The 25934-nt window shown below is 37.3% G+C and overlaps 1 protein-coding gene across 11 annotated transcripts in view; it reads left to right on the forward strand.

The window, feature by feature from the left end:
- Positions 1-12045: 12045 nt before the first annotated feature.
- ADGRB2 (adhesion G protein-coupled receptor B2) overlaps positions 12046-25934 on the forward strand; it is a 266457-nt gene continuing 252568 nt past the window's right edge. For all 11 annotated transcript variants that reach the window (XM_072418512.1, XM_072418549.1, XM_072418523.1 and 8 more), the window contains exon 1: positions 12046-12833. The gene's annotated coding sequence lies outside the window, so the exon portion shown is untranslated. The remainder of the gene's footprint in view (positions 12834-25934) is intronic.

Below are 25934 nucleotides of genomic sequence, written 5' to 3' on the forward strand. Positions count from 1 at the left end.
GTTTGTTTATTTGTGTTTTACACCGCATAATTGGGAGGTCTGAGTGTTTCTTCTTTGTGTGCTGTGCTGTGTGCTGTGTACAGGGAATCCCCTACATTTGTAGTGGACGTGGGCTGTGCGGGACCCTCACAGACCACTTTTACTCTGATTCTAACAAAGTGCTCTGCACAGAGACCTCACTGACACCGGACTCCGTGCAGAGCACTTTCTTGGAATCAGAGTGGGGGCGTAGTCCATGCGGGTCTTCCACAGCACAAGCCCACTACAAATGTAGGGGATTCCCTGTGCACACACACACGGGCCACATTTTATTGATTTGATGACAGAGGCTGTAGGCGGGTGAAAACCTGAACACGGGCCGGACTTTGGACATGCCTGGTCTGTATTATATATACATGCACCGACTCATGGTATCGATACATGTATACACAACACAAACAAATTTGTCCAAAATATATATACATGCATCGATGCATGGTAATGTAAAAAAAATGGTTAGGAAGAGAACAAAAGGATTGAAAACAATGAGTGGATAGTGTTATACAATAGTATATAGTGTACAGGATATTATGTTGTATTTAGAAGTGGGTCCTAACCTGGAAATAGGGATCTTAAAAAATAATTGAGTTCAAACTGCAAAAAAAAACAATTTTTGTTACGCTATGATACAGGAAATTTTTAACTAGCATAATGTGACTTACTGTCCTACATCTTCTGTATATCCTGGATGGAGAGTTGTGTTTCAGATAGTCAAAAGGGAGAATCTTTCAGGACTTAACCTAAAATTAAAGGATAAAAAATTAAGTTATGTCTAAGTAATAAAATGGTAATATGCCTAATGAATAGAGATAGAATATATGTTTTTACCAAAAAATATAAGAAGAAGCTTTCCTAGGAAGAAGGATTCATAGGTGTGAGATATAGCAGCAGAAGAAGGCTAGCAGCATTAACACTGGAGAAACCTAAATAACTTTATTATCAAAAATAACAATATAAATAACAATATAACATATAAATAACCAATATAAAACATACCATAAATACAATCAAATATCAAAAAATATAGTATACACGTAATGACTATAAAATGTAATACCAAATTAACAATACCCATACCATAACAATACTTATTCCCCAATTTTAGCTAACTGGTTGCTGGTCCTTTAGAGCCACCACATATTCCTTTTTGGGGTCTGCACCTTAAAACACAATTGCTCCCAGCCGCCCATACTCCCAGCTTGGGAAAGAATATATTCTTTTCTTTCCTGTGCAGATCCCCCGAAAACAATTTACACCAAACCATTAACCAAAACCAGGGACTCCATACCATAGATGGGTTCCTAAAACCCTAACCGTCCACACTACTGACCAATCAAAACCCCCACACTGCCACCCAATAACTACAATAACAACAACAAGAGGAAGGGAGGGTGGGAAAACATTTCCTGTAAGCTGTCTCTATCGGAAAATACCCTTACTTCTCTGTCTCTACACACTTCTATTGATTCTGGAAATCAAATATTCTGAGAACATTTGCATTATTGCACTGCACACATAGGTTTTACAGAACAATATTGTAACACAATATAACATGTGAACTGCATGGCAATGTGATGTTATTTATTTTGCATAGGACCTGAATGCTCTATTACAGCAGCATACAAGTCTGTTGTACTGCAGCACACATGCCAATAGGCTGTAGTGCAACACATTAAACAAGTTTAGGCCCATTTGTACCATATTAAAGGCTGGCTAAACCCAATGCGCATTAACAAGAAACAGTCTAAATGGGCTCTTTCTGCTCTAGTTGCACTAGTCTCCACAACAGGCCACAGGAGCTCACCCTGTGTTGCTTAGTAGGCATGCCTGTTAGGCATCTACAGCAGTGGTCTCTCTTGCCACTTGGTGCCCTACAAACACCTAGAAAAGGTACCATTAGTCTACAAATCCTAATGCTTCTCTAGTGTTCAGCTGGAAAGTGGCTACAAAACTAGCAAAGCACACACCCCTATATGCCTTTACGTTGTGATATTAACAAATCTAGACAACAAGGAGCACATCAGCACCAGTTGGCAAGTTAGAATGCTATAAACTACCCTGTGCTTGAACAGTATGGAGAAAGTGTGTCTCAGCACCTCCGGCAATGCTGAGCACTATTCATACTCCAATCCTTCCCTAGAGGATGTAGAATCGGAAAGCTCACTGATCTAAGTGACTGATGATGGGATGTTTGTTGGTGACATTACGGTTGCAGCATTGCAAAAACTAGTGGCTTCAGGGAATATTTTTCATAATACAGTTCCTAGAAATTAGAAAGCAAAGTATAATGGTGTAAAGAATGTTTTCTTGTCAACCTAGGGAAAATTATAGCAGGGTAATGGAGTAGTGATGCACAAAGTACTTTTCTGAAAAATGCTGTGTGCCTAATTTGAATTTGAATTTGGCTAAAATGAATAAACTTGATAAATGTTCCAATCATCATACAGAGATTTCCCCAAGAAGATAATAACCAACATGTCTGAAAGTACAAGGCTTTTTGCGGCTTATTCTTTTCACAGAGACACAATCAGGACCAAACTGACACAACAAAAAGCAGAGATACAATCAGTTCCACAGTGACATAGACAAAAACATGTCTGCAATGATACAATCCATTTTATAATGACAACTCAAGTAACACATCCACAGAGATACAATCAGTATGTATGCTTTAGGATGGCTAGTCATCTACTCATTAAAAAGGTAGCATGTCAAGGTTGTATAAAATTCTGGAGGAAGAATTTGTGAAACCTTGTACAGCCATACAGCAGCCCAGGAACACAGCGGGCAGATTTAGTCTGATAAACACTGAAAGCCTGGGTACATTGCAATAAAACAAGCTCCAATTTTATTACCTTGGATTTTTGTATCACTGATATAGTCCTTTACAGAGTATGTAGTCATGTTGGTAGCTGTTCCTTAGACGTTCTCATGATCTATACTATATTCTAAGCATACTGCTATATTTTGCTGGATAAAATTAAGCCCTGATCATTGATGTCACTGGGTAAAAACAAGCCCCTATCATTGGTATTAGTGGGTAAATATGAGCCAAAATCACTGATCTCAGTAGGTAAAAAATTGCCCAAATTACTGGGTTCAGTAAGTACAAATAAACCCAAAAGAACTGGTTAAGAGAGGAAGCCCACACAAACATGGGGAAATCCTAAAAGTTCCTAATAGCAGCCTGGAACATCCTGGATAATAGTTGAACCTGGAACCCTAGTGTTACAAGGTAAGCGTGCCAGTTACTAAAACACCATGGCACTATTCTTTGGTATGTAAAAATAGCCCCAATTATTGTTGCCAGTGGGTGGAAATGAACCACAGTGTTTCATGTCCTTTGATAAAGATGATCCCTAATCATTCGTTTAAATTAAGTCTTAAACCTAAATCCATCATCAGTGTTCAGTAGCAAGCTTACCTCATCACATCACTAGACCCACACTGCCCTGCTTACCTGCTGTGCCAAGTGCTGGGATGCAAACAACGTTTCAATATTTAGCTTTTGAAACCTGGGGGACTCCTGGTAGACCACCCTACAATATCAAGGGTTTTTTATGCTTCCCAACAGACACAACTGCATTTAATCCCCCAATACTACTTGAACATCATATATATGCTGTCAGGAAATATTATTATGGTTACACTTTGCGGATACCATACACCTATATAGCGCAATGTTTATCCTTAGTGCCTTTACTTGAAAGTAATTTTTTTTTTAAGCTGTCATGTATTTAATTGCTATGTCATATTTATGACACAGTAATTAAATACATGACACTGTATAAGCATACTGTACTGTATATGTACATATGTATATGTACTTGCATCCATGCTTGGACTTGTATCCACAGATTTGGAGACTTCTCCCCCTAGTGGTTGCCTGCGTGCAAGCCCACAGTCTGGACTTTGCCAAGCAACTACTAATTTAGTCCATTAGCATTCACCCAAGGTCAAAATATCATTTTTGAGTGGATAGGCCCTTGTACAAATTCCTAAACCCTGTCTGAATTCCATTAAATAAAGATGGTGAAAAACAGGATGCAACCTGCCTCAGCAAGATTCACTTTTATCTGCATAGGGTGCTGAGAATATGAGATTAGCATCTCTCCAAAGGGTTATGAAGAAATATTTAATACATGTGATTTGTGTTTATACCAAGAAGCCTTGGAATAAAATAAAAAGATAGGAATGAGAAAGCATTGCAAGAAATAGCTAAATGCGAGTATCCAGGGTAACGTGTTACATTTATCTACAATCAAGTTTAACCCCATAAAGTGAAGAATTATTGTAGATGTAACATGGAGGAGAAAGTAAGGATGAGCAAATCTCAACAATTAATGTGTCAATCTTGTGTAGTGGCTAAATAAAAAAAAAATATGTAAGTCGTATATCATGTTCAATGACTCCTTTGAGCAGCCATAGATTGTTCCCACTCCAGCTGCTGGTGATTTCAAGCTGTTGTAACTCAGTGCTCCTATTTTAAAACTGAAGCAACCAGACCTCAATAATTCTCCCCTTAGCACTTTAATTTATTAGGCTGTGTGATCTCATGCTTGCTTTCTGACCTTCAGAATATGTCAGTGTAGTGTTTGCTGCACAATAGTTCACACTTAAGTAGGTTACAGGAGCCTGAATATAAAACACTCACCGGTCACATTATTAGGTACACCTTGGTAGTATCGGGTTGGACCACCTTGTGACTTCATAACAGCCATATATTTTTGTAGTATGGATTCAACAAGGTGTTGGAAACATTCCTCATGGAATTTTGGTCCATGTTGACATGATAGTATCACACAGTTATTAAAGATTCGTCAGCTCCTGTTTTACAACATCCCAAAGATGCTCTATTGGATTGACATCTGCTGAAAATGGAGGCCATTTGAGTACATTGAACTTATTGTCATGTTCAAGAAACCAGTTGGCGAGAACCTGAGTTTTATGGCATGGTACATTATGCTGATGAAAGGAGCTATCTAGAGATGGGAATAAAGTTATGGTAAATCAGCCTGTGTGAGTCGTAGCCTGTTCTTAGCTGACAAAAGTGGCAACCAATTTGGTCTCCTTATGCTGAGTAGCCATTGCCTTTCTATAAGTTCCAACCTGTCTGGCCATTCTTCTCCGACCTCAACAAGGCATTATTGCCCAGAGAACTGACTATCTTCATTTCTTCCATCTGTGCATTCTCTGTAAACCTTACACATGGTTGTGATTAAAAATCCTAGCAAATCAGCAGTTTCTGAAATACTCAGACCAGAATTGCACCAGCAACCATGCCATGTTCAATGTCATCTAAATTGCCTTTCTTCCCTATTCTGATGCTAAGTTTGACTTCAAGTCGTCTTGACAATGTCTATCCACCTAAATGTATTAATTGAACGATTAGATATTTGTGTTAACAATGAGCTTAATAATAAAGAAGATTTTTTCTATACAATTTGAGAAAATTTGGAGAAGTAGTAAAAGTAATATACACCAGTTTCTATTTAAACACCATTACCCATAAACGTTTATTTTCATTAATGCAATAAGATCACAAAACCTGTGTATGTGTGCCATTAAATGGACTTAGTTCTTAGAGCACTATTTGCTCAGTAGTTCATAAGAGTTTAGTTAACTACATGTCTTTAAAATGGATTCTAATTGTTTCTTTCAAATGTATTTTTTGCCTATAATATATAAATCCAGTTAGTAGCTTCAAACAGGTTATTTAAATTTGTAGCACAAAATATGATAAAGATATGTAGAAATATATGCAGAACATGCCATGAGTTTAGGTTGGGTTTTTTTATATTCTCTACCAAGGTATATTAGTATTAACCTCACCATTGAGATGCCTTGGTCTTTACTGGCCTGGTGCTAACTATTCAGCAGCAGGTAAAAATGATGAGATATTTATAGGATTTAATTAAAGAATGTACAGTGTGTCTACATATGCTTGTCAATGCATACAAATGCTTCCCCAATGATGACCGTGTTTAGCAGAGGAGAAGGACATAATATCATCTACTGTCTACAAGCATTTTCATTATCTATTACTATAAAAAAATGCAATGGATGAGCAATTGACAGTCTCCTCATAACTCACCAATTTTAATGTGCGCCCCTGACCCCTACATAAGTAGAGTAATAATAGGACATCAATGCCTATTTCCTTTCATATTAAGTCATTGTCACCTATGTGGTCACTATGTCCCTGTTTCCATGCCCTATGCAGTTTCCAACTGGCAGGTAACTGGCAGGTTGCCCATGTGATTATATTGTACCTGTTAATGTGTTCCTTCTAGTGATGTAGCTATTACCATGTCTATGGCAGAAAGGGAACATGCCTGTGTCAAACAGAATCTCCTTTGAGGTCCACATATCTCAAGCAGGATGTCTAATGCAGTTGTTTCCTAGGCAAAACAGTGCATGCATTTGCTATATACCTTTAGATGTATCCCATGTACTGTGCATGTGTCTGGGAAAATGTTATTTAGACAAGCTTCTGATATTCTGCAGAACGTTAGTAACAGTTCTATGGTAGACAGGTATATTCCGTATAGTGTATTACACTCTGTGGAGTCTCTAGCTTTAGAATACAAGCAATTGGTTGGGGATGATTAAAAAGATGTAAGCCCAGCCTTTAGTATGAGGAAGTTGGGACTGGAGTAAATGTGGAAAACTAAAATATATCTTCTAACTAGTGGGGACCAATGTAATTGGCTGGAAAGCTTTCTTTACGCCTCTTACAGTTTAAATTATCCAGGCTGTCAGCTGCTTGGATACCTGTTCTTATGTTGACTTTAAAAACACATAACTTATGTGTTATTATCATTTAGTTATGTTAAATAAAATGTATCATCAGATCTACAAATCTTGTTCCTAATACCCAATAAAAGCAAAAATTAGATTTTGTGTGAAGTTCCTATTCTACCACTGTATACATTTAATAATGCACTAATTTTACAGAACTTAAAAAAAAAATTACAGAGCCAATGCATTAAAATATGTAATGCAATATGAAAAGATGTCCCATTGTATGCAATGGTACAAGCAGAGGTTTTATTCTACATCCGTGAAAGCTTTCTATTCTATTAATGCTCATTTAATCTCTCCCATGAGCCTGAAGATTATCCTATTTAAAGGTGTTCACTATGTTTTCTAGGTTATGAAGTCATTAAACATTGGAACGATGAAAAAGATCTGATGATGACATGACCAAGGGACTCCAGTGCCATTAAAAAGCAATGGGAACTTCTTGTTCTGCTATCTTATTACAGATGTGACACAATCCCAAGGAACCACTAAGAATCTGCAAAGCATTATCGTGGTCGTATAATGTATATTTGCTAAATTATCAGATTACATGCAACTGGTTGTGTATAAGAACCTCAAGGCTTGCTTCTAGGAGATGTATGTAGAACGTTTAGGGGTTTCCTTGATTGCAAATGGTTCCAACATTCAGTCCATGTAGTGAATGCTTTTGTTTTCATTTTTCAGAAAATAATAATTAATCTTTGCCAGAAATGCAGTGTCCTTGCCACTGAAGTAAGCAGTGAATGAGATTCCTGGGCAGAGCTGCTGCTGGCTGCAGAGGAGTGCAAGGAAGTGGCTAGGCAAAATGAAAACAAGTGCATTCACCTCATCCAAGGACTGAATGTTAGAACCCTTTCCAATCAAGGAAACCCTTCTTTTCCTATCCAAGGAAAATCCCTGAGATATTGATTTACTAAACGTTCTCCATATGTCCCCTGAGGACGGTGAAAATGTCGAAATACAAGACATTGTTTGTACTTCTATTTGCTATAGGGATTACTATGTCTAGCCAAACTGGTCTATTATCCCATGAAATCTAAGGGGTAAAGACCAAATACTATTACACAGTGTATGTACCACAAGTTTGTTAATTACTTTTAAAATGTGCTCACAATATAATTCTCTTTGCCACCAAAAAGAACAACCTTTTTTTTGTGTCTTTTTTCCTGTTTTTTCTTACATGTTATTTATACAGGGGGGTGGCACCACAGAAAAATTATGTGAGACAGATTGGGATAATTTTCTACAAGGCAAGGTGAGGACAGGAGGCAACCCAGCATAGCCAGGTCAGGGCCAGGGTTAGTATACCAAAGTGTCAGGGTGAGTATACCAAGAGGAAACTTGAACCTGGAAACAGAGCCTAGATGGAATCCCTGTTCAGGCAACATACTGTGACCAGCAGGTAACTGAACCCACCACCAGAGAGTGTGCTGGAGCAGAGGCAGCTCAGGTGTTGATTACACGTCCACCTGTAGATGGAGCATAATTAATCTGGTTCTCTGGGGTAAAAGGGCAGCTCTCAGAGAGTCACATAGGTCAGACCAGAAAGTAAGCAGTGAATAGAATTCCTGGGCAGAGCTGCTGCTGGCTGGAGAGGCGTGCGAGGTGGGTGACATAAAAGACGGTACAAATCTGGTTCTGCAGGGATCTGTAACACCTACTTTAACATCACCTGGCTACATTTGGGGGAACAATAGTTGGTTGTGCTGGTGAAAGAAAATGGATCAGCAAATCAACATCTAGAGATTGCGCAGAAAAAGAGAATAATCTTAAACACTCACTAAAGGGAGTGGGGCCGATCACATAGTGAAGAACAGTACAAGAAATTAAGGATCACTCAGAACACAAGCGTTTATAAAACACTGATAAAGAGAGCACTTCAACAGTATGGTGTTGATTCTGTTTCTTGATGAGCCCAGATGAATGATTTACATGAACAAGTAGGCTGAAGGATATAGCATAAAAAGTGACTTTTCAGTACTTCCTCCAACACTATACAAAGGATGAATCTACTTATAATATGCAAACCATCAGTATAGAAACATAGTATTCTGTGTCTTAACTTTAGGGGACCTTCTGCTAGATGCATTCTCCAACCAGTACATATACACCATGACTGTAATGACCTTGTTGGTTGGTTGTTCTCACCTGTAAATACTGTTTTTTCTGTTTATCGCTGTCCTACACTGTCACACTAAGATCAGTGAATAGATATGACATTAATAAAATAAATTACAAGCTCAAAGGTTAGATGAATAGAAGCCAAAATTATACTTAATGGTGCCATCGTATTCTAATAAAAATGTAAAGTGTGAATGTTTTAAAGGAGCCTCGATTTCTTATTGGGCTAGAAAAGTAATTCAGGTTTACAGCAAAGTGACAGACAAGGCAACCACCATATGAGCAGGTGACAAAATTCAGAATTAGGGCTTTATGAACACAAAAATACTGCAACATGTAACATGCACCTTGTATAAATGGTTGGGCTGCTTTATATGTTAACCAATAGACTTGAGATGCCAGGCACAAAACTGAAATCATATTTGAAGTTAGATTGTAAATCATGCCATGAGAAATTATTGACCAAATTATTGACCAAGTTTCTGCACCTAGAGCCTAGGTTTACACAAATGTCTGAAGAGACTGCCAATTGAATGCTAGAAAAATGTGGAGTACATTTATTCTGTGTTCAAGTGGATTGTTCATTTGACATTTGTCATTGTCGAGTTGTTTGTGCAAGTCTATTAGTGTGTTGGTGATGAGTTGATGGTCATCTGGTGGTGCATGCAATGCTGTCCAATGTGCTCAACCAAACACTGTAGCTGAACGTCAGCATGAATGCTTCATTAAAATCTCCTTGTTCAAATAATAGTCCAAGTCAACCAATGTTTTTTTAGTTGCAATGCAATGTCTGTGTGAATCTACCCTCAATAAGTTATTACAGCTGTTAAGTCCTTGTCAGTGGAATTCGTCAATTTCTGTCAGCATGTTTTTTGGGTTCTTCCACCATCATTTGCTAATTGCCCATTACATTTTGCCTATTCTGTACGATACGTACAGCCGTCAAATTCTTTCCTCTCCTTCAAATCAGAAACTTTTCGAAACCTATATAAAGAAATTTTACCTTAGCTCGGGGACCACCTATTTACATTTAAAAGACATAATAAGGCATGACCCCCTCCGGGACCCCTCTTGCTGAGATAATATTGTTATCGTAATGCAGCAAAATGTCATGTCAGCGTAACAGTTTCAGAAACAAATGTGACACATTATTCATCTTGCTAATGTGACGCTGTCACCTGTCACTGGAGAATCTGTGGCTCTTTCTCAGAACCTCCTGTAGGAGCGGCAGATCATGAACGCTAGTCAGAACGATTGAGTTACTATTTAAGTCCCAGAAAGATGACAATATGTGATGCAGTATACAGAAGTGTAATTTATTGCTGTGGAAATGAGATCTATAGCATATGAAGACAATAAAATGACAGCAGATGCCATAGCCTGTTTTCTGCATGCTTTACATCACTGTATATGGCATTCATTTGCTCTGAATATTCAGATGCAACCTGTAAGATGTAACAAGCCTTTTGATATACATAACTAAATTCAGATGAGATTTATGCACAAAGATTTAGGAACTCACACACCATTATAAAGCAATGCATGTCATGTAACAGCTCAACTGCGTTCATACCCTATTAAAGTGGACCTACCACTGAGAGATGATGTAACTGCCATTGTTGAACTCATTCTAAAGAATGCTAATTGTCTGAGAGTAAAACTTTGGTGTCAGTCACACATCTAAAACAAGCATGCAGATAACTGTGTGACATGTTGTGTGGGAGTTAGCTAAACCCTTGAGCTGCATACTCATTCTGGGTCAGTGATTCACAAGGTATTAAAGTGGACCTACACTGGGAATTTGCTGACCTGGTTCTTCAATATACTGTTCTTTTGTCTCATCTAGAATCAGTATAGAGCTCAGATGTTCAACTAATTAATATTTGTATACTTGTTTTATGTGTGACACTACTGACACCAAACATCAGCTCCACATCTTCACAATAAGCATTCTCTACAATGAGTTCAGCAATGGCAGCTTATATCATCTTTAAGTATAGGTTTACCTTAAAGGCAGAACACCAACCAGGCAAGAAGTAATTTTTAAAACCAGGTAAGAAATGGCTGCTTAGAGCTTGTACTCTATATTGTAAAGTGGCAATGGTGTTCTGGTTGCACCTTACAAATGCACCGATACACAGTATGCTTTAAGAAACTGCAGCATGCAGTACATTTGTGTGCGATGTGCTGTGAATTGTAAAGCAGTAAAACATTAGTAAATTGTGCCACATTGCTAGAACAAGAATGAGCCTTGGTAGAATCTTTCCTAGGTGCCTAGGCCAATTGCCACAACTAGTTACTCTCTGATATGGATTTACAAGCCCCTAGCAGAAGCAGACAGGCACAAAGTTTATGGTGTGGGTGATGCCAAGAAGCAGGAGATGGTGCAGAAACAGGGACATGTTGTAGAACAGTGTAATTAGGCATGGATATAAAGGAAAGGCGATGGAAGAGTGTAAGGAAATAACAGTACTGAAAAGCAGAATAATAAGAAAAAAAAGAGAAGGAGATGTTAGTGAGTGAGGAATGGAGGGAGAAATACTGAGTTAAGGAGGAGGTAGTGATGAGAGGGAGGAGGAGGGATAGAGAGACAGGGGAAAGAAGGAGGAGGGATACAGAGCAGAGTGTGCAGAGCTAAGAGATGGAGGAGAAGATAGACTGAGCCTGGTCCACACACAGAGAGGAATACAGAGGAGAACAGGGGTACCCATACAGACAAGGGCACATCTGCCACTGCTGGACATATTGTACAGGGCCTTTTTGTTATCCATCATCTGATCTCTGGAAACCTACATAAAAAAAATCAACGGGAAACTGAAGACTGGCATTGGGAAAATAGACATCGACAGCAGTGGGCATTGGGATCCTGGCACTGACAAGCCAACGCAGGGTTTAGACATCGCAGATTTCACCAGCATTGTGGCCCCCGGCTGCATCCAAGCTCTCTCATCAGGACCACTGATATCATGATGTGACAGTGACTTTCACCCGGTGGAGATACTGTATATACTACATTGTAGATGTACAAGACTTGTACAGACGCATACAGCAGAATTGTTCACCCATTTTACAGAAGATACAGTGTCACCTGCAACCAAAAAAAAGAGAAATCAGTGCAAATCGCAGCATCACTAGTCACCCATGCAGTGTCACTAGCCACACACTACTTGTCACACTTATCCTGTCACTTTCACACAAATGGTTACAGCATTGACATGGTCACACTCTAGCCAAACTGATCAGACTGGATTAAATATGACCACACAAAGTATACATTCTTATCAGACCCATGTACATATCTAGGCACCCAGCCAAGAGTGGACTCATTACACAAACTAGGTGAATTCAGTTATTCAGATCAGATCAAAATACTAATTAACACTGAGACTGGATACGTAGAGGCAAAGCAGACATTAGTATTACCAGCACACACAAACACATATTGAATATGGAAGATGTTTGCACACTTAACAAACATAACACAAACATTTAAATAGCCACATATGGCTCTGTGTGATAGAAATTTACAGAGGTACACCATGCAAGATTGATCAGACAGATGCAGCATTATCTGTAAATTAGGAATATTACATGAACCTCATTAAAACACATCACTGCCTTGGAATCATAGACAACATCAGGGACATAATCAATAGATCCCTAATACATTGGAATACCCTTGATGCTCTTGCTGTGTCTTCATACATCCAAGTCCTATGTGCAGAATGTGGCAGATGCATTTCCCAGGAATAAACTTATCTGGGGACATGTGAAGCTTTATCTGGAAAGAATAATACCCCGGATCATGGAACATCCCAAGCGGCAGGATACAGCCTCCCACCTTATAAAGTACTGCTAACAGCGACCAGGTAAGAGGGCAAACACTGGGGTGACTGTTGGGTACTGCTGTGTGCTTATGACATAGGTTCATACAGGCAACATTTACCACCATATATTGCAGTATATCTCTACCACCACTTGATTCCCTGTGTGAGATAAATACCTTCTCACATTTGCTCTACACATTCTATTTAATGAGTCTCACTGTATAATACTTGCTAACTGCAAGTAATAATAACCAGTAGCTTGGTGTTTAAATGCTATGGCCACATAGGAATTTGTTATAGACTTTCCTAATAAAACTGTAAAGAAGCAAAAAAAAAAGTGGAAATATGATGAGCACATACATGGACAATCATATAACATATTAAATATAATCCATATAATAGGTGGGCCAGTCAGCAGCCCATATGCATCAGGATTATCAAAGTCACTGCTATGATTTCTGTATGCCTAAATCTTTTTTTTCCTTTGGCATGGTAATTGGATGTATCAGGGGCCATTGAGGTTCAGTCATGGCTGTTGTCACGTGTTCCTGGTCAGGCCAAGTATTTTCTGGGTGCAATATTGCTTAGAAGTTCCATCTCTGTAGTGCCTTTCCCTTTTTTTTCGCAGTTGCCTTAAATAAGCACAAATACCACCAAACTCACTTTCTTATCATTACACATCAGTAAACTTGTAGATTTCCAACCAAGGAAGATCATTTATTTCTTACTTCACCCTCTTATCTTGTAGTCTTGCTTTTTCTTACAGCATGTTACTGCCATGTGCAAGGAATGCAGAATCTTTCCTGGTTTCAGTGTTTATCGCTAAGCAAAAAAAAGCTTATGTGCAGTATGACAATTCACTCTCTGTGTTATACTCATGAAAAGACCTGTATATATTAACTGAATATAAATACGCTGCTTCTAACCTGTGAATACTCTGTCCATTTATCTATTCATCTTTCCAACCTCTAATAAACCATTTATCAAATATTTGGACCTATCTATCTATCTATCTATCTATATATCTATCTATCATTCTTTGTATTTTTCAGTATCACATTGCTCAGTCTCTGTATATATCCTCCTATATCACATTGATCTATCTATCTATCTATCTATCTATCTATCTATCTATCTATCTATCTACTATATAACAACCTATTGCATTGCTTTAAAATCCATCTATCCATCCACCATCTGTTCTAGGAATATTGTCTGACAATTGCATTGATGGGATTATCATTTCATTCAGTCTGATGTGTGTCTTTATAAAGAGGAATATCCTATGTTGTGTGATGACTGGCAATAGCATTTGGTGTTATGATGTTTGAACACAAATTTGATTACTGTAGTTTGGTTTGCACAAATGGTTGGGACATTTTTCAATTTAGTTTCCTACATTTCATGAATCGTGATGGTTCCCCCTGGCTTAGTTAATTATGGATATTTTTAATCCATCTAAAGTCTTTCAACCAATAAAGAAAAATTCTATCATGGGAACAGATATACAATGAACCACCCCCCCCCCCCAAAAAAAAAAAAAAAACAACTTTGCTACGACAAAGAAAACTTCTCTTTTGAACAAAGAAAACTCTAACAGAGAAAAGGTCACAGTGGGGTAATTGCATTATACTTATGCTTTTTGTGATGTAGTGAGTATTATAATATTCTATGGCTAAGACACACACACTGTTTTATAATAAATGCAGAAAGTCACAAGCTCCAGCCTTAGTTGATGGTTAACAATGACAGCATGTTTTATTAGTTCATAGAGGGAGGAAAATGCATTACATTGTATGCAGACTATTGTTTGGAGATCTTTGCTTCAGTTCTGGCTCCTAAATTAGGAATGCTGTGACTCAATTGTTCCAAAGGATGAACTACCCTGGAGACCAGGAATATCAAGAAGGTTTTGATGTTCAATGAGAAAAGACTCATCTTCTCATGTGCTAGAGGATAACCTATTATTCTTTTCATTACACAACATATTTAAGCATGAAAAGATACAGCATATATGAGCATCATCTGCAACAATGTATTAAATATTTCAGAAGTTACTTTATAGTTCAGTAAAATATAGACCATTCTAACAGCCAATTACTTTTATGGTGAATTTAGTTTAACTTGCAAATGTATGCCTATTTACCTGTTTTTAAATATATGTCTGCCTTTTTTATGTCCATTGGTTACCTGCCATTGATGGATGCCCTGAAACCCTTCTATTTTCAGTAACCCCCTGTTCTCTTCTAACATATAGAGGGAAAGAGACTGTAATAGTGCCGGGGTATAAGGAATACTTAAATGCTGCCAAGGCCACTTACTTGTGCAAAGAAATCCTGGCGTGGTTTACCTTTAAATAGAGAAGAATATTTAGCTGATAACAACAGTTGCCATGAGGAGCAGCTGGATATATTTTAATACTGTGAAGTTGGAACAGCTTTTGCTAGAAAGATGTATGTGTTAAATATGAGATACTTCATCTTCACATTGTATTGGGAGTTACTCAAACATTTCATGTCCATATAAATATCCAAGAATGTACAGCATTTTTATATTACAATATATTGTAGAACATCTCTTCTGATCATATTTTGCTCTTGATGGCAGCAGTTACATACAGAAAACTTTGCTGAGTTTAAAAAGTCTGAATTGTCAAATATTTTACAGCCTGTATCTCCAGATCTCCTTCACAAAGACCATTGTTATATAGGTTAAGGAGTTATCGAGAAAAGCCTAAATGATTACTATCTAATATTAATAGTCCATAGCTCTGAAAGGATGATGGTTTCTTTTTACTGGCAACACAGGCGGCTGGGGCTCTAGGAGGGTTTCATTGCAACAGTGGGTATCTGTTTCAGTCTGATTGTTGATGAGAAACTCCATCAAGTTCAACATTACAAAGACAGAAAAAAATATTTATTGTGTAAAGAAATGGAAACTTAAACCATATGAGATAAGCAAATGCCCTCCTTCAAAAGCCTTTAAGGTCTTTTCCCACAAACAGGCCTTCACAAGGCTTCCCAGGAATTCAGGGGCATCATAAGCTGGTAAAGAGAGTAAGCCATTTGGGTGCCAACAACTGTACAAAGTTGAACCCACTGCCAGCGGGGTTTTTACTGTTACTCTCAAGTCTGAATCTATTTTACTTTGCAGAGTGTGTTATTGACCAAAACCTGGTGGTTCATGAGGTAAAGCCTATCGGCACTAAACAACTGCACTTGAAGCAGAGTGTAACTGCAGTATGCCTAGTCTCTTACTTTGGTAATGTCCAGGTACATTGTTATGTCATAAGAACTGCAGGTAGACTTAGTATTTTCTTTCTGAATGATTTTTCCGAAGACCTTACATTTTGACAATAAGTTCAGCTCGGTAGAACTAATAGCACAGAGAACAATAACCTTGGCTTGGTATTTTTCCATCTCAGAAGTGCAATGAAAAGATACCAAAGATACCACAGTGGCAGGTTTGGTCATTCACAGTGAGTGCCGATTCTGAAAGATATGAATGTTTCTATATTACATATTCTATCCCAGCAATTTGATACAAAGCCAACATTGAGGCCACATTTCTGCCAACACTGAGGTTATATGGTCCCCTGTGTATCCTGATTATCAGCCTGGAACATGAAAAAATGGCCTTTCTCAACAGATTGTCATAGGTACCTTGAATAAAAAGAATCCTAATTTGAAAAAGACCTCATTTAATCATCAGAAGACATTAACAGTTACTGTAGATTTTTAAAATATGACCCACGAATTTCATAGGATGCCTCACAAAAAGAATCAATATAAAAATGTTTGGACCCCTCCTTTTTCCATATGCACATCGCTTACTGAGGTACTTAGGTCCCCTATTTCTATTGTGAGGTGCACGGTTAAGGAACGTTTGTACTCCAGTTTTTAGCAAGCCAATAATTGATAGGACCACAGGGTTTAGCCGTATGTACCTGCATCCTTCCCTGCCTTCAAGTTAGTTTACTGGCATTTACCAGGTTCATTTTAGGTATAGCTAAATCATATAGGTAACTATATTGTGGAGGTAAACTTTGATCACTCAATTATACAATACAATTACTACTATAAATATATAACTTTTCAAAAACTATCCTTATAGCCTTCCTCCATAATAAATTATACTCTTCATCACTTCCTTGTAGCCTCCCTACTTTATCTTCATCTTTGCTATAAACAGAACGGGGCTTTCAGGCTTGGTGCAGCATGTGACCTCCCTTAAATGACAATCCAGCCTTTGCAGCCAATGGTCAGGTCCAAGCACTGTCATGTGGGCGGGGGATTAACATCATTCTCTAACACCATCCACCACTGCAGCTTACCTGGTTCTTGTAGTGGGGAGCTTAGATTTAAATGTACAGTATATATTGCTAGTTTTGGGCTAGTGATTTAAAAATTGTCAAACCCAGAGGCAAAAAATCAAAAAGCATTTCAGATGGAGGTCAGCAATGGGATCTGACATTCCTATAATTTTTTTTTCTTTTAATGAAATGCTATGTGATTTTGAACAATGCATGGTCAATATCAATACAGCCTCAATGCAGCAAGGAGACCAGACTGTTCTATAAAAAATTGATCAGAGCTTGACAGCAGGGCCTCACCTCTAGACCTCACCTCTCCCCATTCTTGACCCCTCTCTCCTTATTTACTGAGAGCAGTCACAGTGGACTGGTTAGAGCTGAACAGTTTTAATAAAAATTTAGTTACTGTAATACTATATCGAACAAACAGTACTTTGTGGGCTGTTTATTATTTTTAATAGATGATTCTAAAGGTTATGAGTTTTTACATTACAGACTACCCTCAAAAGTAGCGTCATTACTGTAAATGACACTGTCAACCATTAATAAATAATCAAACCAAAGTTTACAAAACTCTGTGTCTGAGGTTTCTGCTTATAGTTAGCAGTATAGTTAATAAAACCATCATGTCAATCAAATGAAGAAATGCTTTGTTTTGAAACCACTTTTGGAATATGAACTATGTGCTCATAAACTTCCTGGACCAGTTCCTTTGTCATCATTTACATTTGGTGCTCCTATTGTATAACCGTGTAATAATTTTAACTCCCCCTGCACATTGAAATTTATGGCATTCAGTACTGCTGAGCTTGCTTTGGAGAGCTACTGTATCTCAGATAGAGCTGATGAATGCCCATGGAAAACTTCTGGGACAGCATGACGCTGAATTTTTTCCCTAGATTTTAATCACACTGACAGTGATACAAATGTGCATTTGCTTGTCTCTAAAGTGATTATTCTGTATAAGAAATAGAAACATATTCTCTACCAAAAAAATGCCCAGAGGTCATAAATAAAAAGGTGCTTACAGTATTGCAGAGGCTTTTCTGAATAAGATTTGATGCCATGGCAGCCTTTACCTAGCTTATGTTGTATCAGTGGAAATGTAATCAGTAGTGACTACATAGTCTTTGATCATAAACAAAATCATAAATCCAAATTGTTCTGCTTAATGTGACGTTACAGATATCAAAACAATTTCATCAGGTCATGTGGCAGAAAAGGGACTGGTTAAGAGGTGAGCAACACTTTAATGAAATAAAATATTTAATAGCCAAGCATTTAAAGATAGATAACTTTTGAAAAGTCCTGAGTATTTTGAGTGGCCCAGCCATTATCTGTACAGTGGTCAATTTAGATTCAAGCTTTCAAGCTGAATGAATGGATAGATTAAGTGAAACCTTTTCCAGATAATTACAGTGTACCTGAACTTTAGATGTCTTTTTTTTTAAATTAAAGGTATTTATGTTTTCCTCCAAAGCATTATTATCTACATACTTTGACTCTTTCTCCATGAACATTTATTTCTGAGATAATCCCAGGTCTGAGAAATAAAAAATAAAGAAAAAGTTCCTAAAAAATAAAGAAAAATGTTCCTAACTATGCTTCAGCAGGAAACATACAAATACCATTTATTTGAAATAGACATCAAAAGTTCAAGTACACTTTAAAGTTTCATTTCAGTTTTTGAAGTGAAAGTGTATATTTGGGTGCTGTAATAACTTATCCAACAACATAAGTATGGAGGGGCTAGATGACTTAGATTTTTTGAGAGTTGCAAGGGTAAAAACAGTGAAGCCTGGTAAGATTTCATTCTAGGCGGTCAAGAGAAGAAAGTTGTTTCACTCACCTTTTTTTCTTGATTTCTTGTAAAACCACAGGTTGAAATTATAATGAGATTATCATGACCGCATGGTGGGTTGGGGGATTTTTGGGGGTTTGTGGAAAAGTGTAATGGCTACAAAACAGGGACCATCTATTGGGATGGTGTTATATTTGTCTAAAGTGCTAATGTTTGGAGCGCTTCTCAGACCGGTGGGTCAGCTGGAAACCAGGCTGGACTTTGCCAAGTTGAAGACCTTAATACCAAGGACTCCCTCCTAGTAACCAACAGTTAGTATATTATTGAATTCCAATAGAGGGACAACATTGACCAAACCATCATATATAAGAATACTGTATATATTTTTTTGTGCTATAGGTAATATGTCAGATTAGGAATCATTCAAGAGACACTCTAAAGCAGTATTTCTCATTCCTCCAGAGCTTGCTAAGGGTTCATTGAGCAATTTGTGCCTCTCAGGTAAGTTTAACTGATATTATTGATCATTTTGGCTGTAAGGGTGACATTCTTCCCACTGGCCAGCAGAGGATCATTCTTTGTGCTGATCACCATAATAATGTACAGTGAGTTGTGAATATAGTAATTATAGTAAGGAGTTTTAGAAAACTTAAAAGTTATTTGAAGGGATTCCCCTAAGATAAAAACACAACTATTCCTGTTCACACCTTCCCAAGCAGCTACAAAGAAGAACGTATAGAGAGAAATGATGACATTGACCAACAGACCAAGTAATTAATTACTTGCAAAAAAGAGGCGGTCTGTGGTGGTCTGAGATACAGGGAGGAAAGGGCTGTGATAGTGAATTAACTTCCTGTAATAATCAAATTTTCTAGCTTCAAAAGCACATTGAAAGTAAATAAAAAAGTTTATGGAAAGGAAACTGCTGTAATCAAGTGTTTGAATGTATTTATTTTTATGTGGTAACCTGCAATTTTTAAGTTAGTGGCAGGGCCTTTTTAAAGCAGATATACTGTATGCATTTAACAGCCTTGCTGAAGAAGATAGATAAAAATGAGAGGTAGACATAAGCACCGAAGAACAATTTTTTGCCCCATCTCCATTTAACTACTGCCCATGTACATACTTTTTTTTTACCATGAATAGATAGAATTTGCAGTATTAAAACTTTCTTATAATTCATATTATGTAAATGTAATCAGACAGAAAAAACACCTTCACATTTCCAGTTCAAATAGTAGAAATTGGTACAAATATTATTTGTATGACTTAGCTCCAGTCAGACAGGTAAAAAGCAGTTGCTAACCGTGTAGGGGGTCTCTGGACCCATCAGACAATTTCAATAAATGGCTGCACAGCATAAAAGAATGGTGTGGCCACCATTCAAAATGTAACAGATAGGCTACAATATTTACCATGAAACTATGATAGCAATCTTACTGGACAAATAAATAAAAACTAATACAATATTAACCTTTTTAGAGGAGGCTTCCTAAAGTTCTGCTCACACATTCAATAACTTAAGCTTGTTATAACATCATCTCAACAGAAACAACAAGAGGATCAGCCTCTGTAAACTCCAATCATTCCCTTTAGACTGAATGTATAGTTTTTTTTAAAGAAAATAACAAGGGAAATTGCAGAAAACAATGTGGATCTTTGCTAGAAGCTTTCCTTGTTTTTTGGACCCCTTTACTGTTCTGCCCATAGTATAATAGCATCCTCCTTTATTTTGGACACAACAGTTCCATATAATAAGCTACATAGCATTTAGGATTATCCCTGTGTGAGAGGGTGCACCAACCACTAGGCCTTTGGCAGTACACACTGCATAAAACGATAATGTGGGGGAAATGGTATGGCATGGAATAAAGCAGTGAGGATTATAAGTAGGAACATGGTTGATAAAGTGTTGGAGTGCAGGAATAAGGGACTTAAGTGTCTGTCATTTTAGTGTAGGCTATATTATTATTAATAAACAGGATTTATATAGCGCCAACATATTAAGCAGGGCTGTACATTAAATAGGGATTGCAAATGACAGACTAATACAGACAGTGATACAGGAGGAGAGTACCCTGCCCCGAAGAGCTTACAATCTAGTAGGGTTTTGATTGAACCAATGTTGGTGCTCATAAAAAAAAAACATTTTTAAAGTACCCTCACTAGTTCATAGGTGTTCTTCAGTATATCTTGGAACGTCTATAAATCATTAATTGATAAAGGTGATGCCTTTTACTGCAGAATGGACATCTTGGAAAAAGAAAAACCAAAAAAAACAAAACAAACAAGGCCTCTTGACTCATGTCTGTCACATGATTACCTCACATGAAAGTACATTTTTTCATATTTAATTCTAAATGCCTAATGTGTCATAGCCCGATAGATGCAAAATGCTGTAAGCAGCAATTTAACCATAACCATTTAATGGTGTGTTTGAAGTTTGCCAGTAAATTGTGTGACAGCATTTTAAAGTTGATGGGAACCCTCATTTGTTTGACCTTTAGACAACTTTTTTTTAACCCTGTCCTGTCTACATGCATGACCTAAAGTGGTGGCTGCACAACTTTACTCTGGACCAGCTTCTTCATATTTAGAATTGTAAATCAGGACAACATAATGGGGCTAATTTATTAAAGCTTTCCAAGGCTAGAGAGGATACACTTCCATCAGTGAAGCTGGGTGATCCAGCAAATCTGGAATTGATCTGGTCCGGGATTCAAAATATTTGCTAGCAAATAGTAAATGACTTCAAATGGATCACCCAGCTTCACTGATGAAAGTGTATCCTCTCCTGTCTTGCAGAGCTTAAGTAAATCAGGGTCAATGTGAGTTAACATGTCTGCTTGTAGTCAACATGAGGGGTGTGTTAAAATGTTTGAGAGATGAAAGATAGTTTTTACCTCAATAAAGTAGGTACAGGGTCAAGGACCTTTATTCAGGATAGCCAATTTTTTTTAATATTAAAAATTAAAATAATATAAAAAATGTACATGCAATGCTATTTTAAGATTGGAATATTTGATTAGAACTGTATTAAAGTGGAAGTTCAAGTTTCCTTTTTTTACTGTTTTTAAAAAAATCAAACCTACTGTTATGCAAATTTTCATTCTCTTAATATACCCATTGTCTTTTGACTATCTTTGAAATTCAGTTGAATGTATTGCTATACTCTTTATCCTCTTACAGAAATGTACCCACACTTCATAAAGACCTTGCAATGAAAGTGTTAATCGGTCATTTTTTTTATGGTGGATGTAAAAAGAACTTCAAATTTCTCCTGCTGTTTTCTTGTTTGTTGTTGTTGTTTTTTTTTATTTTTTCATTTTTTGGTGTCTTCGGGGACTTTTGTATATGTTAGTTTATTGTTCTGAACAGCTGGCTAAGAATCTAAATAAACTGAGTGACTAAAATTTCAAGGCGGTCAAAATGATATTGCACTTTCATTTTCTTTTCCATAATGTTCTAATAAATGGGAGTTGGCCTTGAACTCCCTGGAAGAGTCTAAGCAAGGCATTATATAAAAATTGATTCCTGCTTATATTGAATTTTTATCCTGCATACAACAGTAATATTACTTACATATTAGTGGAGGGAAGCATCATGTGCTTGTTCTGACCTCATTTTCCAAGGGAGTCATGGTGTACTTTATGGGCCTTAGGCTTAATCTGATGTCATCTATGGTGCATCAGAGCTTGAATTCTCATAATTAAAAACTGAGCTGTGACTTCTTTATACTGATCTGAAATATATGACTTCAGCTCAGCAACATTTTGTATGGGAATCATACTCCTACAGTCCTACCACAGATGGAGTGATCTTCTCAAGAAAAGTAGGTAGTGTGTAGTTTGCCCATTCTACATGGGGCAAGACTCCGTAATCATTATTCAAACCCACTCAGAGCTGAAGCTTCTATCTTCTATCTCAGCCTGAGAAAATCTTTACATTTTTTGAATAACTGAAATGCACAATATGCAAACTAAACTTGTTTTATATAAAAACAGTTTGCCCAAAACTAAGGAACAGTCAGAAACTGGACAGTCAGTCAGTAACATATCCCAAACCAAATTCTGAGCTTTCATGGCCACTGCAAAACCAAGTAATTGTCTAACACTTCCTAGATGGATTGTCCAAATACAAGAATAAGCAAAGAACTAACAAGTCCAGCTGTCCAAAGTAGATGACACCTGCGTTATGGACTAGTGCGAAAAACACAAACTTCCACATGGAAGTCCAGTCATTGCAGATTCCAATACATAGAAGAAGCTGGCAATGGAGTCCATTCCTTAGAGAACAATCAAGAGTGTATATGAGATTTATGTGGCATGGACCTTAAATCTGCCTTTCTAGCTATAACCTATTGTTGTTAAAAGAAAACCACATTTCATGCAGGCAAATAAGTTTGACTTAGGGTTTAATATACTTTGTATCTATATTGGTATCAGAATTTCCCAGGTTCCCTCCTTTAGACATAAGCATGAATTCTGCAGCTTTGATGTAGTGTATGCTAATGCTGACTCACATTTTGAATGATGGACTCCATGCTGGCTCCTAGACAGGTACCTCTTCTAGATTAAGTTCATCAATCAAGGTTGCCATTATTATTGTATAGCGCATTATCAATGCAGGCTCAGTATGTTTAGCAGATATACATATCCATCAGCCTCATTTAAAATAGAATGCTAATTCCTAAACCAACCATATCACATATTTTTAATAATTACCATGGAAAAATGATAATAAATACTTACCATTCTACTTGGTGTTAATTCCTATCTTTGCTCAGTGGAGTCATGCATTGGTCACTTTATCACTTTAGGCTAAAGGTTAAAGTTTAAGAATTAGGAGTCATTGTTGAATTTAACATATGATAAATACTCAAAACCTCTCTCTTGAAATGTTCTGTTGAACAAGCTTGTATACTTAGTAGAAAAGAGGTACAACACAAAACCCCCACATAATTTAAATACTGTAAAAGATGTACCAAGTTATACATTTAAAGTACTTGCTCAACAAGAAAAACAATATCCAAACAAAATGTAAATTAGCAGTTGGGTAGTTGTTAAAAGCTATTTTATTGACAACTAATATTACAATAAAGACCTGCTAAACTGGCTATACACATGAGAGTCTAGTAATCTGTAAATCATTAAATCCCTAGTAGGGATGAGCTAGCAGTATTTGAAAACTCGATCTTGCGGCGAATCAGCCTTTCTCGCTTACCAAACATGTAAGCGAGAACGGCCTTGTGAATTCAGCCAACAAATTCAAATTTTTTGGGGCCTGCAAGAGCAATCAGGGGAGCAGAGCTGACATCCCCGGGCACTAGAGGTAAATGAGGACAAGGCTCCCCATTCATCACCTTTAGTGCTCTTTGATTGGCTGAGGAAAGGTAAACCCCGATGGCAGCTCAAGCCATGGTGTCCTGGTACTACAACATGTAATAATACCAACTCAGTGGCTCAAGACCAACTCAAGTAGGACTATCATTTGCCAACGGATATCTGCTTTGATATTAGAAGCAGTGTGTAGCACAGGCAGTACTGTAACCAAGTAAATGTTATCTCTGTTGGTAAGTAATTTCTGGTTCTTTTAAAGCTGGTTTTCATTGCAGTTGTAAAGCCTATTATACTGGCACTCTTTCATGCCTCCAAAATGCCGAGAATGCCGAAAAAATGTTTAAAAAAGTTGTTCCAATTTAAGTATATGGAGGTGATTGGACATGCATGCATGTGGGAGTTCATTAAGTCCCAGCAATCACAGAGAAGGCCAGGATTTGCCAATGATGTTGAGTTTCACATGTATGCACAGCTTAGGACGGTGATAAGGCAGGTAAGAATGCTTATTGCAGAAGTGACATCGCTTGTCTCTTTCTGCAAAAAAAACCCTTCCTGATCCAAAATTTAGAAAGCAGAACTTTAATTTCACTTTAAAGTTTTTTACTTAAATGTCTCTTCCTCACCCTTTGACTGGACAGTGAGAGAAGAAGCAGAAAACTGATGAGCCTAACTTTCTGTCAATTTTCTATCTCCTAGTATTAGCATGTTGTTTGGACTGCAGCACACCTAATTGGTATGTTGTACTGCTTACCCAACCCCTTCTAAGCTGTGTTGTAGGCACTTACACTGCTTGCAATAGAAATAACATTTATTAATTATTGATTGGAAGGATGCCTCTTGATGGTGCCTTTTATATCTTGTTCTTATGTATAGATTTAAAAGGCTAAATTACGTAAACCTGGGTAATGTAATACCAATAAAAAAGATGGAAAATTATATGAATAATACATATTTATTTAAAAACCCGATCCTACATACTCCAGAAGGATTGGAAAGAGGCTTCATTGGATAACGAGTCAAAAGTGGAGGGTTTCCTTGAGGTATGGGAATCCTATAATGTGACTCTACCTGGGGCCCTTCAAAAAAAAGTTGCTGCATCGTTTGACCAAACCTCATGGTATGCATACCAGCTAATGACCCTCCTGTACCTTGTTAAACATATTTAAATGTTCATAGTAAATTTCCCCACCTTTTTGTTGTATTGAAGAATCAAAACTCACTAATTGTATGCTGTATTTTATATATGTTATTGTAAAAAGTGGTTTTTGTATGTCCTTGGAAAAATATTGTATTATAAAAAAAAAAGCTTGATCCTAAATTCCACCTGATGTTACTAATGTTGCCTAGTTCACTGAAATGTCAAATGTTCCCTTTATTCAGTAGAACTTTTCTGAGTATTAATGTAGTCTTGAATGATAGCAAATGTCTCTAAGCACTGATAAATCAGTGCACGGTCTGCCTATTGTAATTTTATATCGTATCATCTACATTTGCATCGACAAAGGACACAAGCTTGGTTTTCATGTATTTGCTTATTCGCATACCAAACTCCTATTATATACCCTGTTTCCCCGATGATAAGACACTGTCTTATTTTTTTTTGAAGGCCAAAATATGCTCTAGGGCTTATTTTCAGGGGGATGCCTTATTTACCCATGAAGAAGACTACAGTACACAGTTATTGTTCATGT

The sequence above is a fragment of the Pyxicephalus adspersus genome, chromosome 1 (genome assembly GCF_032062135.1).
Source record: "Pyxicephalus adspersus chromosome 1, UCB_Pads_2.0, whole genome shotgun sequence".
Taxonomy (NCBI): domain Eukaryota; kingdom Metazoa; phylum Chordata; class Amphibia; order Anura; family Pyxicephalidae; genus Pyxicephalus; species Pyxicephalus adspersus.